General features: G+C 39.9%; 1 protein-coding gene across 4 annotated transcripts in view; it reads right to left on the bottom strand.

Moving 5' to 3' along the window:
• SPTB (spectrin beta, erythrocytic) overlaps positions 1-14,882 on the bottom strand; it is a 128,183-nt gene that overhangs the window by 100,014 nt on the left and 13,287 nt on the right. For 2 of the 4 annotated variants that reach the window (XM_044438241.1, XM_044438244.1), the window contains exon 2: positions 13,286-13,350. The gene's annotated coding sequence lies outside the window, so the exon portion shown is untranslated. Of the gene's footprint in view, positions 1-875; positions 1,014-10,764; positions 10,919-13,285; positions 13,351-14,882 lie in introns of those variants that run through there. The other 2 variants (XM_044438242.1, XM_044438243.1) reach the window with 2 other exon arrangements.

Here is a 14,882-nt window from a genome sequence, read left to right as displayed (position 1 = left end):
CACACACACACACACACACACACACACACACTCTTCCCAATCTAAATTTGTAAGGGTGCAATCATATGCAAGTTTATTCAGGCAAAAGGCCTACATCTGCCAACATGCCCATAAGTCATTGATGTAAGTAGCCACCCAGTTCCCGCAGTTCATTGCTCCCCTTAAGAAAATGCAGCACATGTGGTCTTTGTGGGGAAACCATCTCCACAAAGGCTGACAGTCTCCTTTGGCCATCATCAGTTCTTTTGCACAGTGCATACGCCGTGTGCCTGCCTGGCCACAAGCCATGCTAACAGTGGAATGTCTACTATGGTATCATTGACATGGAGGATCTGTGGGATGCAGCTGTTCCATACTCATTATGAACCAGACACACTATAAGGCAGGCAGGCACAGACATTCCTACTACAGATCCTAACCACTCATTATTCAATTTTTTCCCAGTCTCCTTTGAGAACAGCGAGTCTTTCCTCAGAGCCACACCTTCACCACCAACCTACAGGCAAATTAAACAGCAGAATTCTTGCAAAAATAGTTCTATTGACAGACAAGTAAAATTAAAAAGCTACACACTCCAAAATTATTATTTTCATAGAAAAGGGAACACTCTGAAGAAAGGAAAACTCTGGCAAAAATCACCTCATGTGACATGCTCTGTTCCTTTCAAATGCAGCAGGATTTTTAAGTACTGTGTGCCATGCTGAAAGTATCAAAGAATGTGCTCCCTGAAGCAAAGTTTTTCTAAGGTACATGCAAGACCGATAACATTATCATCTTGTTCTCAAGAGGACCAGTGTTGTATCACAGAAAACAGCTGTTGTTGGCCAACTACAGTACTAAACACACAAAATGAAAGACCCAGAAATGCTGCTTACCACAAATTCTCTCAGCCTAGAATTAGGTAAAGATGCTTGCGGTGTGTCCCTTGCAAAGAATTCTTCGCTCCATGTGCTTGGTTAAAGTAGTAACAATGAATGACAACTGCCAAGTCTCTCTCTCAGCAGACTGGCACGATAGAGAGGGTGGGGGAAGCATATGCATGCCAGTGCAGGTCATTTGAAAGATATAGATAGCAAGCATATGCACATATATCTAAAATTGTCTTCAAGCAGCTGCCGGTTCAAAACCATTCCGAGAGGATCAAGTTCTCTCCCGTAGCCCTGGCATGTATCCGTACAGCATGGGCAGCAAATGCGAGTCACTATCACTTTCCATAGCACCTTCAGTGTACAAAGTTTTGTACAATTGTTATGCTATTTGCCTTGACAACAATCCAGTGAGGTAGGTTAGGCTGCCTGCAACATGGTACCTTGCCCAAGGCTACTTATCAAGCAGCATGACTCAATGGTAATTTGCGCCTTGATCTCCTACACCCAAATTCCAACTCTCCTCCCACTGCACCAAATCTGAGTTAGGAAGTTGAAGTAATTGTTGCTAGCAACCAAAGTAGTATTCCTAAAATCTTTCCAATTGGATGACCAAGAAAGAAAGAGGCTTCACTAAAGTACAGAGACATCCCACTGAGAGAAGGAGGGGTCTATATCCTTCCTCCAGTCAGTGGCTATTGTTACCCTAGTGATTACTTAACTAATGCTGCATGAGAAAGGTTCAAGGCCTAATCTGCAACAAATTTTGCTAAAAAAAAAAATCAGTACTTCACCACCAATTTCAGGTGTCAGGAAAAAATAGATACCAACATAACACCTTTCACATTCCCTGACCTTGTGCCACAATTACAGGACACAGGACTTTTCACAATATACTACCATAGACTGACAGGACACTTGCTGTGCCAAAGCAACACAAAGTATGAAGCAGGTACTTGGGAAACTAAATAAGGAGTGGAAGGGTACCATTTTATTTTCTCACTGGAACACCATAGGTCATCCCAGCGTAACAGACTGCAGGATGAATGGAGACTTTGCATAGGTCAACCTCCACAGCTTACTCTGTAATAAGTCCCTAGGAAAGTGGAGTGAGGGAAACATGCATATTATAGAAAATATAATTCCATCTTCCATGGCTTTTAAGACGTAGGAGATCTCCAGATATTCCTCTTTTGTATAGCCCACCAGTCAACATAAGTCACTGTAATAGATTACACTAGTTATGCTTGGTTCTGGATACTGCTTAAATGAAATAACTTATATATGTTTCCTGTCTGGTAAGAAAACAAGAAGTGCCATGTTAGAAGCCAGATATGGCTCTTGTCACATATAACAATGGTCCCCTTCAGATCATTGCCTTTGTGGCAAAATGCTCAAGCGTTAATTCATTGTCAAGCACTGCAACCATCATTTTATAAATTGAGCAAATATTCATACAATATTTAAGTTGTGGCTACATGAACCATTTCAGGTCAAGCTGAACAAGATTAATTAGAACAAGAGCCAAGATTCTCAAGCATGTTGTTTAATGAACTGGGAAAACTGGTTAGGAGGAGCCACATACTATACATAAGAACTGAGTAAGAATGTGAAAGATGGTTTTCTTTTTTTGGTCACAATCCTCTGTATAGTCACCAACAACTTAATCCTACTGATTAAATTTGCACATGGGTACCACTTAGGACTCTGCTTAACTTTATATAATCACAGTAATGCCAGGAAAGCCCAGCCATATACAAGCATTTTTGTGTGCCAGTTCTGTTTTGACAGAAACTCAATAAAATTTGTGAACTGCATCCAGCTTACTGTCCCTGGAGCATATGGTTTTATGGTTGTTATTTTAAACAGGTATCAGCCCTTCCTGGAAGTTAAATCCCCTCCACATCTCCTGACAACCATCAACACAATCACATTAATATGAAGGCTTTTCCACACTGGCACCTGAAGTATCTGTTTTTAACTCAGTGCATTTTTGAATGCAGACAGATAGCATTAAAGCACTCACAATTTGTGCTGGCTCATCTAAAACCAGTTTTCAAATTTATTCTGCTTTCAATAACAATAAAATACATTATTCTGCTAAACTTCACACTGCAGAGTTCACAGCTGCCTTGTCATCTCTTAATGAAGACTGACTAAAACAAACTAAACAGTCAAAATTGCCTGTCCTCAGGTAATATGAATGAATGAAATTGACTGTCACAACTAGTGATTACAGCAAAACAAAAATAAGTAAAGAATGATAAATATACAATAAAAAGAATAAAGATGCATCAATAACAACACTTCATAATCAGTAAAAGCTTATCACTCCCCATAGAAAATAAAAAGTGGCTTGAACTTTAGCTGCCATAAGAGCAAAGTTCACCACCATTAACCCAATCCCATTTAAAAAAAAAAGATTTTCTCTGATCAGACTGAACATTTTTCTGCATAAGGTTGAGCTCTAAAAGCTTTATCCAAACTGCAGAGGAAACAAGACAGCTAAATAAGTAATGAAGTCCTCCAATGACACCCTGCTATGCAGGCACAATCTGAAATAGTTTTGATGTACTGTATTCTTAAAAACCCAGCACAGGTGTACTGTATGCTATAAGTGTAGGTGGGGTAGGAGTGCTTCAGAACTTATTATGGGATTTCAGAGAATGGGTTGCTTTGAGTTGGGTCTGCGACAAGACAAGAGCAACAGAAGCACCAGGGCCAGGGCAACCGAACTTTCGGCAAGACAGAGTCCAAAGCAGGGCTTAATGGAAAGTCCAAGTCAGAGTCATGGTACAGATCAAGGTCAGGAACCAGAAGAATGCATGGACAAGGGAGTGGTCAGGAACAAGCCAAGGATCAAGAACCAGGAGGACAAACTGAGGTAGGTACTTTGGAAAGGATGACAGGGCAAGAGACACAGCATGGCAAGCAACAGAAGCGGCCAGGGTCAGGCAAGATGCAGCAGTTTAACCACAGCTCACAGGAAGTGAGGCAGGATATACGGGCAAGGCAAAATATAGGTCAAGAAAGAAGCAGGCACAACAGCAAGGCAACATGGAAAGGCAGGAGACATGGTAGGAACCAGGAGCTGGAACAATCAGACAGGATGCAGGCGCAGCGGGAAAAAAGAGGACCTGTACTGCTGTGGGAACATGGCAAGGCAGGAGACAGGACAAGGAACAGAACACAGAAAAGAGACAGAGGACAGAGCCAGAGCAAGGAGCACTTGGGCAAGGTGCGGGCATTGTATCTACAAAAAGACCTGCATTGCTAAGGGTAGTTCCAGAGGGAAGAGCTTGTTTTTGTATATAGCTCTCCCCCAGGACTCCTGGCTGGTGCTCACCAGTACGCTGAGAGCCACGGGAAGGCCCGAGATCAATCCTGTGAATATGGTGGGGTTTTTTTTGTTTTGGCCAGCAGAGCAGCTGAGGTCCTGACATTTTGGTTCTGATCCAAAGTGCAGCTCAACAGTGTGCTGTCTATACCAGCTTCTAAACAAGCAGGAAGATGGCATGATGCTCATGTCCTATTTGTGGGCTTTTCATAGGCATCTGATTGGTGACTGTGGGACCAGGATACTGGATTAGGTAAGTCTTTGTTCTGAGCTAGCAGGGCTTGTACGTTCTCACTTCAGTGCATATTCTCATCTTCATTGCATATAACCAGGAAACCAACAAATGACTACATTTCCAGGTTTGGATAAAATCTTACATCATAGCAGCCCCTTTCAGAGGGGATTGAAACCTGCCATATTTAAGACATGTAGATTAGGGGGAAGGGGGTTGTACAATAAGTCTTTAAAGTTTAAGGGATTTTGCCCTAGATTTTCTGTAATTTTGTGGGAAATCTGCATGAACATGAATACATCACAGAGGCACCCCTCAATTAAGTCCCCTGCAAAATTTCAAAAAATACATAGGAAGTATCTATGGGATTCATATACTAGGAGTGCACTTGGGGTTTCTCACTGAATTCATATCCTGCAAGCTGGAACTAAGAGTTTCTCTATGGGAGGCACTGATTCTGTACTTGTGATTTTGTACTTATGGTAACCTGCAGAAATTTTACGTGACACTGTCATCCTCCAGGGCCTCTCCTGTATTTTGCAGCCACTTCCGCACTGTGTTTTAGAAGGCAGAGCGTTGGCCATCTTTTAGCCATCATGTTAAAACAAGCCCATATATTCAGACAATTGTGTTATACTGCAGTTCTAGCTTGTGGTTGTGTAATAATACAGGAAGGGAGAGAAGTTATACCCTCAGAAAATAAATGCATAAAGTATGTGCTCTTACTCCCACAAAGAAAATGAAAAACAAAACAAAGCAAAACCCTGAAGTTCTAGCTTAAATGCCCCATACAAAGAAGCCCTAAAGTCATGATCCTCCAGGGCCTCTCCCATGTTTTACAATCTTTTCCCTGATGTTTTTTACAAGATGAATAATCAGTCAACTAGGTGGTACCTTTAAACAGGTGTAATCCCATCAACTTAGATGGTACGAGAGGCAAAGCAGGAAGGTGCATCAGCCTGACCACAGGCTGTGAAGGAACAAGAAATACTGACAGTAAAGGCTATAAGGTCCTGTTAACGATCGGGGAATTACAAGTTATGGGGGATGAAGAATCAGTGTTGGTGGTGAGGAACAATTGCGTGGTGTTGAAAATTATTCTAATTCTATCCCATCCTTCCCAAAAGTAGCTCAGCCAACTATATGAGGTTGTCCTCTGTTTTATCCCAACAGTCCTGTGAGGTGAGTTTGGTTGACCATGAGTGACTGGCCCATTGTTACCCAGTGAGCAAATGTCTGAGTGGGGTTTTTCTGGGTCTAAATCCAACACCTGGTCATTATATCTTAATGCATCTTATTAGCAGGAATGTACAGTATTTAAAACTTGAGTATATGAGCATTTTGGTATGCTAATTTTAGTCTTCAGACTTTGGCTACCACTGCACTTTGGAACAGAAATAAAATCCCCAAAACCAAATTAATACACATGGCATGGGGGACATTTAACTACCCCAAGCATATCACAGGGTAGTAAAACATCCCAAAACAGATAAATGCATGTACTATCAGAAGAAGGGTGCTAAAGTCTGCTTCCCTGGATCCTTTTTTGTTTTAAAAATTCCATATGATATTTTTTACCCCATACTTTCCACTGACTGGAACCAAAATAACAACACTCAAATGGCAAAAAAATCAGTATTATTCACTTCTGTTTTGAGTACTTTTAACCAAACTTTCAGGGGATACTGCTGTCACAAGACTATTTGCAAGGCTACAGGGTTATGATACATTTACAAACATCCTGGGAGTTTTCTCAGTGGTCAGTTGGTGAAAAATGTTGGTCTTTCTCTGCCCAGGGGGATGACAGCACTAACAACCCTCCCTGTGGCTTCCTTGATGGCCTGGCTGCTGCAGTAGTTCCTGACAGCTTGCAGTTGTTCTAGCCAGTTGTACTGAGTCCATATTCAACAGCCAGAAACCAACAGTTCTAACCTCCTTATGAAGGTCTTCTCAGTTGGCTGGCAGCCATCCCCACCATATCAGGAAACTTGGGGAAGGATGGCACATTCCATTTCTGTTGCCACTGTGGCCCCTCAGTGGCTGCCTCATTTTCTCTGATGGTGAGTGTCATGGCTGCTACCAAATCACACTTGTGGGGCCTCCAATCTTCTTGGCTTTGCCTTCCTTCACTCCCTATGCTGCAGCCTGATGTAAATGGCTGCTGCTGGGAAGTATTTCTGCTAAAGTACTTTTTTGCATTGTTGACTGTTATACAAAATATTACTGAGAATAACAGTAACTGACAATAACTGCTTGTAAAAACCCGATAAGAGAACCTAAATTTTCAGTTTTATAATCCCAAGAATGGGTAGTTGGCAGTTAAACAAGTCTTATTTTCAATTTAAAATACAAATTCTCAGTAATACAGATTCTCCAATAAATGAGTGCTTACTATGTGTTGATGCCTTTAAAGCTTCATCTCACACATTTCCTTAAAGGATTTTCCATGGGGAAAAGAAAGATAGCCTTTTATGAACTGAGACATCCAGCACAATTCTAGTAATGTTTGCTCAAAATACAGTTCCAGTACATCCAGTGAGATTAATTCCTAGGTTAGATCCAGATTAAGTTAGTTGCACTTAGGTCCTGCTGAAATAAATGTAAAGTGTCAGTTATGTCAAGTTAGTTAGAAATGACTAACATCTTACATAATTTCACTGGGCTCTAAGCACCACTAACTTATACTGTGTGTATAGGATTATATTCTAAATTTTTATGATCAGACTGTCTTTCCCAGCATTGTATTATGAAACATTAGGTTTATTTTTTCAGATCGTTCAGGAGAGGCATTTAATCCACTTTTCTTTTGTTTCTTAAACAGTTGGTGTGTGAAATATTTCTAAAACTTTAATGTATCAGTCCAAATAACATTGTGAAAGAGTTCACTTCCTAGCAGACTAATTCACAGAGCCCTCCCAATTGCATCAGCATGAAAAAGGATAATGACCTATACCATAGAGAATCTTTTATCTGTTGGCCAGCAGAGCTGAACTGCTACTCTATCTTACAGTTTGGTACATGCACGTTATAAAAATGCCTAATCAGAAACTGCTGACAAGCAGTCGGTGCACCATGACTAACTTAAACAGTAAATACTATAACGCATAGTGTAAGGGAAGAACAATTGTACTATGAAAGCAAGCCTATCCAAGAAATATCCTGAGTATTGTATCCAACATGCAGAGAAAGAAGACTGAGGCTACAGGCACCTCCAAACAAGGGTTTTATTCTACAGTTACACTGTCTCATACATAGAATTATGGGGATCTACTCTTCCATTTGAAACTCTTTCATGTTCTCTCACTGTTTCTTCTACTAAGCCATTAAAGAATAAATGGAATAGCTGCACAATGTCTTCTGATTGGTTAAGCTAGAAGCCCTCTGTTTGGAAGCACCCTATTGCCAATGTGTGAGTACCTTTTAGTTAGAGCATGAACAAATTCACAGGAAAATTGCCCATGTGGGAAAAATAGTAATACATGAGGCAGCCATAAGGCGGAAACAGAGGTTTAAGGAGAGCCTGTAATAGAACACAAAGTACAAAATGAGGGGCAGCAGTTTAACCACCTGTTATATTTCTTGCTGGCCTGTGATGAAGGACTAATATTGTCAAATGTAAATGGATAGGGTTTGCATTTTTAATGAATTATGGGGTATGTAGAAAAAAACACAAAAATAAAGTATACTGTTCTTTTGAATGCTTTCTCTTCCAAATGCTTAAAGATACATTAGTGCAATGTTTTAGACTTCCTTAATACTAAATCTTAACAGATGAGCCTGAAATGCCCACATCTTTAAAAGAGATCAGGAAGGTGAGGATATTGGACACTGGGTAGATCCATGCCGTAAATCCATGTTCCACTGAGGGACCAGGACCATTTTGTAACTTAAGAAACTTGCACTAGTGACCTATAAGTAGCTTTTAATATGTGATGACTTCCTCTGAAAAAGGTGGGTAAGCCAGATGTGTCATGAAGTCAGCTGCAGATTAGGATCCTTAGGAAAGAGAAACCTGGGATAATGAAAAGATGGGAAAGCTGTCAAACTTGGCAGGCAGCAGTTGTTCTAATTTAAAAAGAAAGTCCAAATCCCAATTCAAGGTGATCTTGGCCATCATGGAGTGGGCAAGATATAGTTACTCTAAGGTAGTATGCTAATGAGTGATGAGATGAGTGGTATAGGCAGGAGAGTAGCAGGTAGGCAGACAAAGTCTTCCACAATGTCTGCAGTAGCTACACTGCTCTTTCTCCCCCATTGGGCCTTTTACCATCAAGTGACCTGAGGGAACAAGTCCAATATTTTAATATTGTTCACTATGATTTTAATAATCTGTCTTTATGTAACCTGTAAGCTGCTCCACAGTTCATTTATATCTCATCAAAGCTGAGATATAAATGAACTGTACCATCCACCTATAAAGAAAGGTATCCCCCAAGGTTGTATCTTCCACTCCTATTCTGCTGCGGAACAAGCTTGCTTACTGTCCAACATGATAAAGACGGGCTGGAGAGCCTGATAGGTGAATGAAGATCCAGATTGCCCACGGAGCTAGCATCCTCTTATGCAAGCAGGTTGTTGACCAGCTGAGCAAGCCTCCAGTGAATGGTCTTTCCTCACCAGACAGGCCACCAACAGTGTTAGCGTTACCCAGTATACCATGCATCAATCTCAGAATTAGAAACCAAGAAACAGCAAGGTTCCAGACCTCCTTCTGCTCTGCAAGGTTCTAGACCTCCTCTGCCCTATCACAGAGAATATGATAACTACTGGTAAGTTATCATTTAGATTGCTCTGCTGTGGATAAAATGCTCAAACATTTAGAACTGTTTGACATTCAAGTATGTTGATGTATAACTGCTATGCATCAGTGGCTATGAAGCACTGACCAGCAGGTCTTTGCAATATTAGTATGGATGAGGACGTAGGAGGTCCACCAGCTGCCCAGGTATGAGATCTGATGTGTATCCCTGCCAGAACCAACCACAGTTGCATTAAATAAACATTGCATCTTCTCCAAGACTGGAGTGGCTGAGTATATATATCTATGAAGTTGTGGGGGTCCATGCAGTACCAAGTGTTGAGCCACTTGCATAGATATCTAAGTAATACCTGGAAATTCTTATGTTCCCACATGTTTAAGATACCTTGGAGCATCCCTCATGCTATTTAGGTAAATGTTCTATCATTGCTAATGTAATCAAGAAAATGGGCAGAAGTATAAATTAAGTGAGCACCTAGTAAGTGTAGGTTATATATTTGAATTGTAAAGTGAACTGAAAGAAGAATTGCTTCAAACCTAGTATCCGAAAACACTCTTAGCTAAATTGTGGAGGTATATACATCAAGAGGCAGAGAAGGGTGATTTTTGTGCATATCGAAGCTGAAGAACAAAGAGTAAAACTGTTCTCTATGCCATGCTACAATCCTGATGAAAATCACCCTCCCACACGTAATGTTCTCTCTCTCTCTCTCCCCCTCTTTCTCTCTCTCTCTGTGTGGGGCGTGCATGTGCATGGGCAGGTGCAGTTGCTTACCACATAATTAAAAGAGCATCTAGTTTGGCCATCACACTATCACTGAGGGCCCTTCAAACAATATTGGAGGCTAATATTTCTCATAAAAAAGGATAAATAATTCAGCATTTGCATTCATGGTTTTATGCCAACTATGCAAGGACTAAACATAGCTTTGGATGTTTCACAAAAGCAGTGAAGAAGAAGGAAGTTTAGATCATTGTGCTTTCTCTCCCTTGGCTTTTTTATTGTATAATGCAAAAACCAAAACAAAACCCCACTTCAAAAAAAAGTCCAAAAAAAAGAACAAAATCAATGCATTACTATTTTTGAATAAAATGTTAAAAAAACCTATAGTGCTAATTGCATATGTATTACGTATCATTACATGTTAGTATATAACAGAACACGGTACAATTATTAAAAACAATTCTTCTGATTTTGTGTAACCTTTCAATTTGCAACAAGTGGGAGCTTTTAAAAACTGTCATATACTTCAGAGCACAGCTGAAAGTTCTGTTTCATGGAGTAGCATAAATGTTGTACACAAGGTGAAATGCCTCAGAATTCAAAATGGGGAAAATCCATAACATTTCTTCAAATCATTCAGTTCCCTATTTATCTGGTCGTTCTCAATTGGGATTTTGTGTCAACTGATGTGAGACTTTCAATATGGATATGGGCACAGCTCAAAAGATGTCCCCAGCTGAGGGGAGCAAAACTTAAGTTTACTTGGAGGACTCAAGAGGCTAATAGTGGATCCAAAAAACCCCATTCTGCTTCAGTAGTTAATGAGTACTTTCCAAAGAAACTTACTTCAGAAAAAAATCCCCAAAATTAGGGAAATTATGTTGTTCTTCCAATTTCATAAGCTGCTTCTGTTGCATAGGTGAGAGCAAGAAAAGCTTCTCTTTCTTTCCAGGGGGACTTCTGTCTTTGTTTGAGCAGTTAAAATGCATACTAAAGGTTGCTGGGGTGGGAGGAAGGAAGAGGTACATGGAAAACATACTTGTTTTAAATTGTATTTGTGTTGTATTCAAACATACTGAATTGACAGTGCACTGTCTCTTTAAGTACAGTCCAGCCTCCAGATTTCTCCCTTTCTTTCTTCTCCACAGTCTCCTTGGATTAGGGGAGACTCCACTTCAGGCATCTGTTTAGAGCTGTTTATGGTATTCTGTGTGGACTCTTTTTTGGCATGCACAGATGATACAATAAACCATGATAAGAATGGACCTCAGCGATCTCAGGCTCATGAACTTCCACCTCCAAGGCAGTCAGAAGCTCTCACTCAGACCCAGTGAACTATGGTTAACCTTCATAATGATTTGTTTGAAACAAGCCACCTTCAAACCATGGTTTATAAAGCTACCTTGTTTCAAATAAGCCATAGTTAAAACAAATCACAGATTGCTGTGTTGAGACTTAATGCTAATCTGTGGTTAATTAACAACAGAAGCAAAATCTTCCAATCACCTCCTAGTGGCTGCACTGGGGAGGGGAGGGGGCAGGGTGTCAGCCTAAGGCTCAATGTAGTTTATTCAAATAATGATAAACCATTCTGAAATATGGCCCAGCTAGATACAAAACCATGCACACAATTAGCACTTGCATTGCCAGCTTTTGAAAAGTAAATAGCAGGCTTGCAAGGGGGCAATCTAGGTCAGGAACCTGGCATGGAGGGGAAGGGAGTTTTTTATGCTTTCACTCTGGACTGGGATCCTGTGCCTGTCATTTGCACTGGAAAAAATTTTTTAACTGATGCCAATGGAAACTTTTCTCCAATACTGATAACAAGCATGGGGTCAGGACTACCAGAATTTAGAATACAGCAGGATTGAAGAGTTAAAGCCCCCTGCCCAACCCTCACCCCAGGGTCCTGACCTTATGTCTGCTATTTACTTTCAACAGCCATGAATGCAATGACATGTTGTCTGGTGTGGCCCTTAAGTAGCTCTCAACCAAAACACTATGCAAGTCAAATAGACATTTCCCATTTCCACTGCAGTCTTCAAACCAATACTATTCAATTAAGGATTCTCTTTGAAAATGTTTCTGCTATTATTAGTATACTTCACATAAGACTTGACAGAGACTTGTAAGGAGTGAGTTTCTTTGTGCATCTGACAGTGCTGTGTGAACATTCAGTGCACTAAATTCACCTACAATATGTCTGAGAAAAAAGGAAAAGCATTATGTAGCACATGCAAAAATGGACTTTTTATATCACAAAATAGTTTAAAAGTCTCAAGGGGGCAGAGCCATAGATTTCATCTTCAAAGCAAAATTAAAAGGGATATTAAATAGAAAGTGATTATAACAACACTCATTTGAAAATTATTAGTTTTTAATTTTGTAGTGAAAGTCCAAGACTATTGTTAATATGAAGAAGTTCATTCATACAACACTATGAAACATATAATTTCTCTTAATCATTTGTAGAATTTTAAAAGCCTAATAGGAATATTGATTTCTTTTTGTTTTATAGTTCGCTTTAGAACTGTGAAATACACTCAGTAAAACTAAAGGATAGTTAATAGAAAATAATATAAGCTGTTAGGTGAAAGGTAGGCAATGTCAGGGACAAATATAGCAAATTTTGATCAATTTAGTTATGCATATATACAAATGAACAGCCCTCAGAAACCCTGAACATTTCCCTAAACTTCAATGCAGCATAAACCTTTCTTAAAGGCAGCATTTATGGGCTTGAGCATGCAGTTTCCTCTTAAACCATGGGAAGAGTTCATTTCCCCTCATCTATGAAGTAACATAATAGTAAATGCTCTTACAGCTAAAAAAAACCACAATGATAATCTCACTTTATGAGCAGCATATAGTTCAAGAATCTCAAACAGTAATTTCTGTAATAAAACTAATGGTTTATCATTGTTTACAGATGATGTAACTTAGAATTTGAACATCATTTAGTGCCCTAATAATGTGCTTTAATCGCCACAACATCCTTTCTTCCCACTCACTTTTAGTAGCTAGCCTTCTAATTGCAGAGGAACCTTTTTGCACAGATCAAGATAAAAAATGTATAATATATTGTGGCAATTGTGTGGAATTTTAAAATCCAGAATCTATTTATGCCATACAGGCTAACAATACTTCTTTAAGAGAAGACACATGACTTTGTCAATGGCCACTCAAGCAGTGCAATATAGTCTCCTTTTGTAACTATGCTAAAAATCATGCTTTTGCTTAAAATATTGTCATAAAACCAGCTTTTTCCATTCATAATGGGTTGATGAACTATGTTCAGTGCAGGATAATAATGAAGACAAAACTGACACAACAGGAATGTAAATAGGTAGAATGTTCTTATACTCACATTACATGAGGGGGGTGGGGAGAGATACCCATCAATTTGGCCACAGTATCCAATTGTGTACTCAGCTGAGGAAAGGATACGGAACAACATGGAAATTACATAAAAGGTATAAAAATTCAAACATGTTCACAGCTTTCCAGGGAAAACTACCAGTGAGCACCTATCACAGACTGTGCTGATGCCCACATGTGCCACAAAAGGAGCCATCCTACACAGGCCATGCTGGGAGTGTGTCCATCACATTACCATGCTCCTAAATGTAAGCAACACAGAGAACAGGATAGCTGGCAAAACTAACAGATGTTACCTGTTAAAGCATGAGATGAACACACGCATGTTGCTATGCTATTTCAAATATGTCCATGTTATCTTCCTACCCCACCCTGCACCTCCAAACAGAATTTCATCCAACAGGTTTACAAAATGTTCTAACTGCTGCAAGCTTTTATTATAAAGGCACTGAAAACTTGGTTCTACTTGCCTTCTGTTTCAGAGTGGCCAAGGGCAATTGACATAGCACAGGTAGAAAACATTTATGGCTCTTACATTTGTAACAAATGATAACAAAGAGAAATCAGAGTTCCTGTTTATACATTATTAGAACAGTGATTTAAATTAATATTCATATCTTTTAAAAAGGAATATAGTGATCTTGACACCTCACTTCTGAGAGAACAATATCAAGTGTAAATAATTGCTCAACTACAGTACTGTGTGGCATGTATAAAATCATAGCACAAGGTGACAAACTTACACCAGATCAAACTTACACCAGATTAATTGGGGATATCTCAAATAAGCTCTTCAAGACACAGAATAGGAATCAAGCAGCATATATTGCTTTAAGCTGGCTGGTATTACTCAACCACACTGTACTGATTTATCAGCAGCCACCTTTTGCCACACATGGAAACACCTGCCCTTTCTCTCTTTCCCTGATGTGAAATCCATACAGAATTTCCAGACAGCATGCAATTCCATAAATAGTAACCAGCTCTGACCCGGCCTCCACAGCATGTAAGGGAGAGACAAAGTGGTCTGATAATACCAGCACAAGTATAAAACATAAGCTTGGCAAAGCACCAGAAAGTCCATAAACAAGACAACTCTTCTAGACATTTTCACAGTTGAGAGTTTGAGCCAGAACATCAAATTCTAGAGAATGTCAATGCCTAGCATCAGTACTAGGGATTTCATCATAAACTATCTTCCATGGCTCTCCTGCAAGACCTCTTTATCTTAGCTTTCTGTTATCTTCAGTTTTATTTGGTATACTACACTTGTGTGCAGTTATGGGCACCCCACCTAGAAAAGGTCATTGAATTAGAAAAAGTGCAGAGAAAAGTCAACCAAAATTATCAAGGAGCAACTCCCCTCTGAGGAACTGTTACAACAATTAGGATTGTTTAGCTAAGAAAAAAGATGAGTAAGGGTAGACATGATGGAGCCAGTGTGGTGTAGTGGTTAAGAGCATGGGACTGGGACTCAGAGGATCTGGGTTCTAGTCCCCGCTCAGCCATGGAGCCAACTGGGTGACTTTGGGCCAGTCACAGACTTTCAGCCCAACCTACCTCACAGGTTTGTTGTTGTGGGGATC

Source organism: Varanus komodoensis, unplaced genomic scaffold (genome assembly GCF_004798865.1).
Source record: "Varanus komodoensis strain SLA01 unplaced genomic scaffold, ASM479886v1 scaffold32, whole genome shotgun sequence".
Classification (NCBI taxonomy): domain Eukaryota; kingdom Metazoa; phylum Chordata; class Lepidosauria; order Squamata; family Varanidae; genus Varanus; species Varanus komodoensis.
The sequence above is the reverse complement of the archived record's forward strand: the minus strand, read 5'-3'. Positions and strand labels throughout refer to the sequence as shown.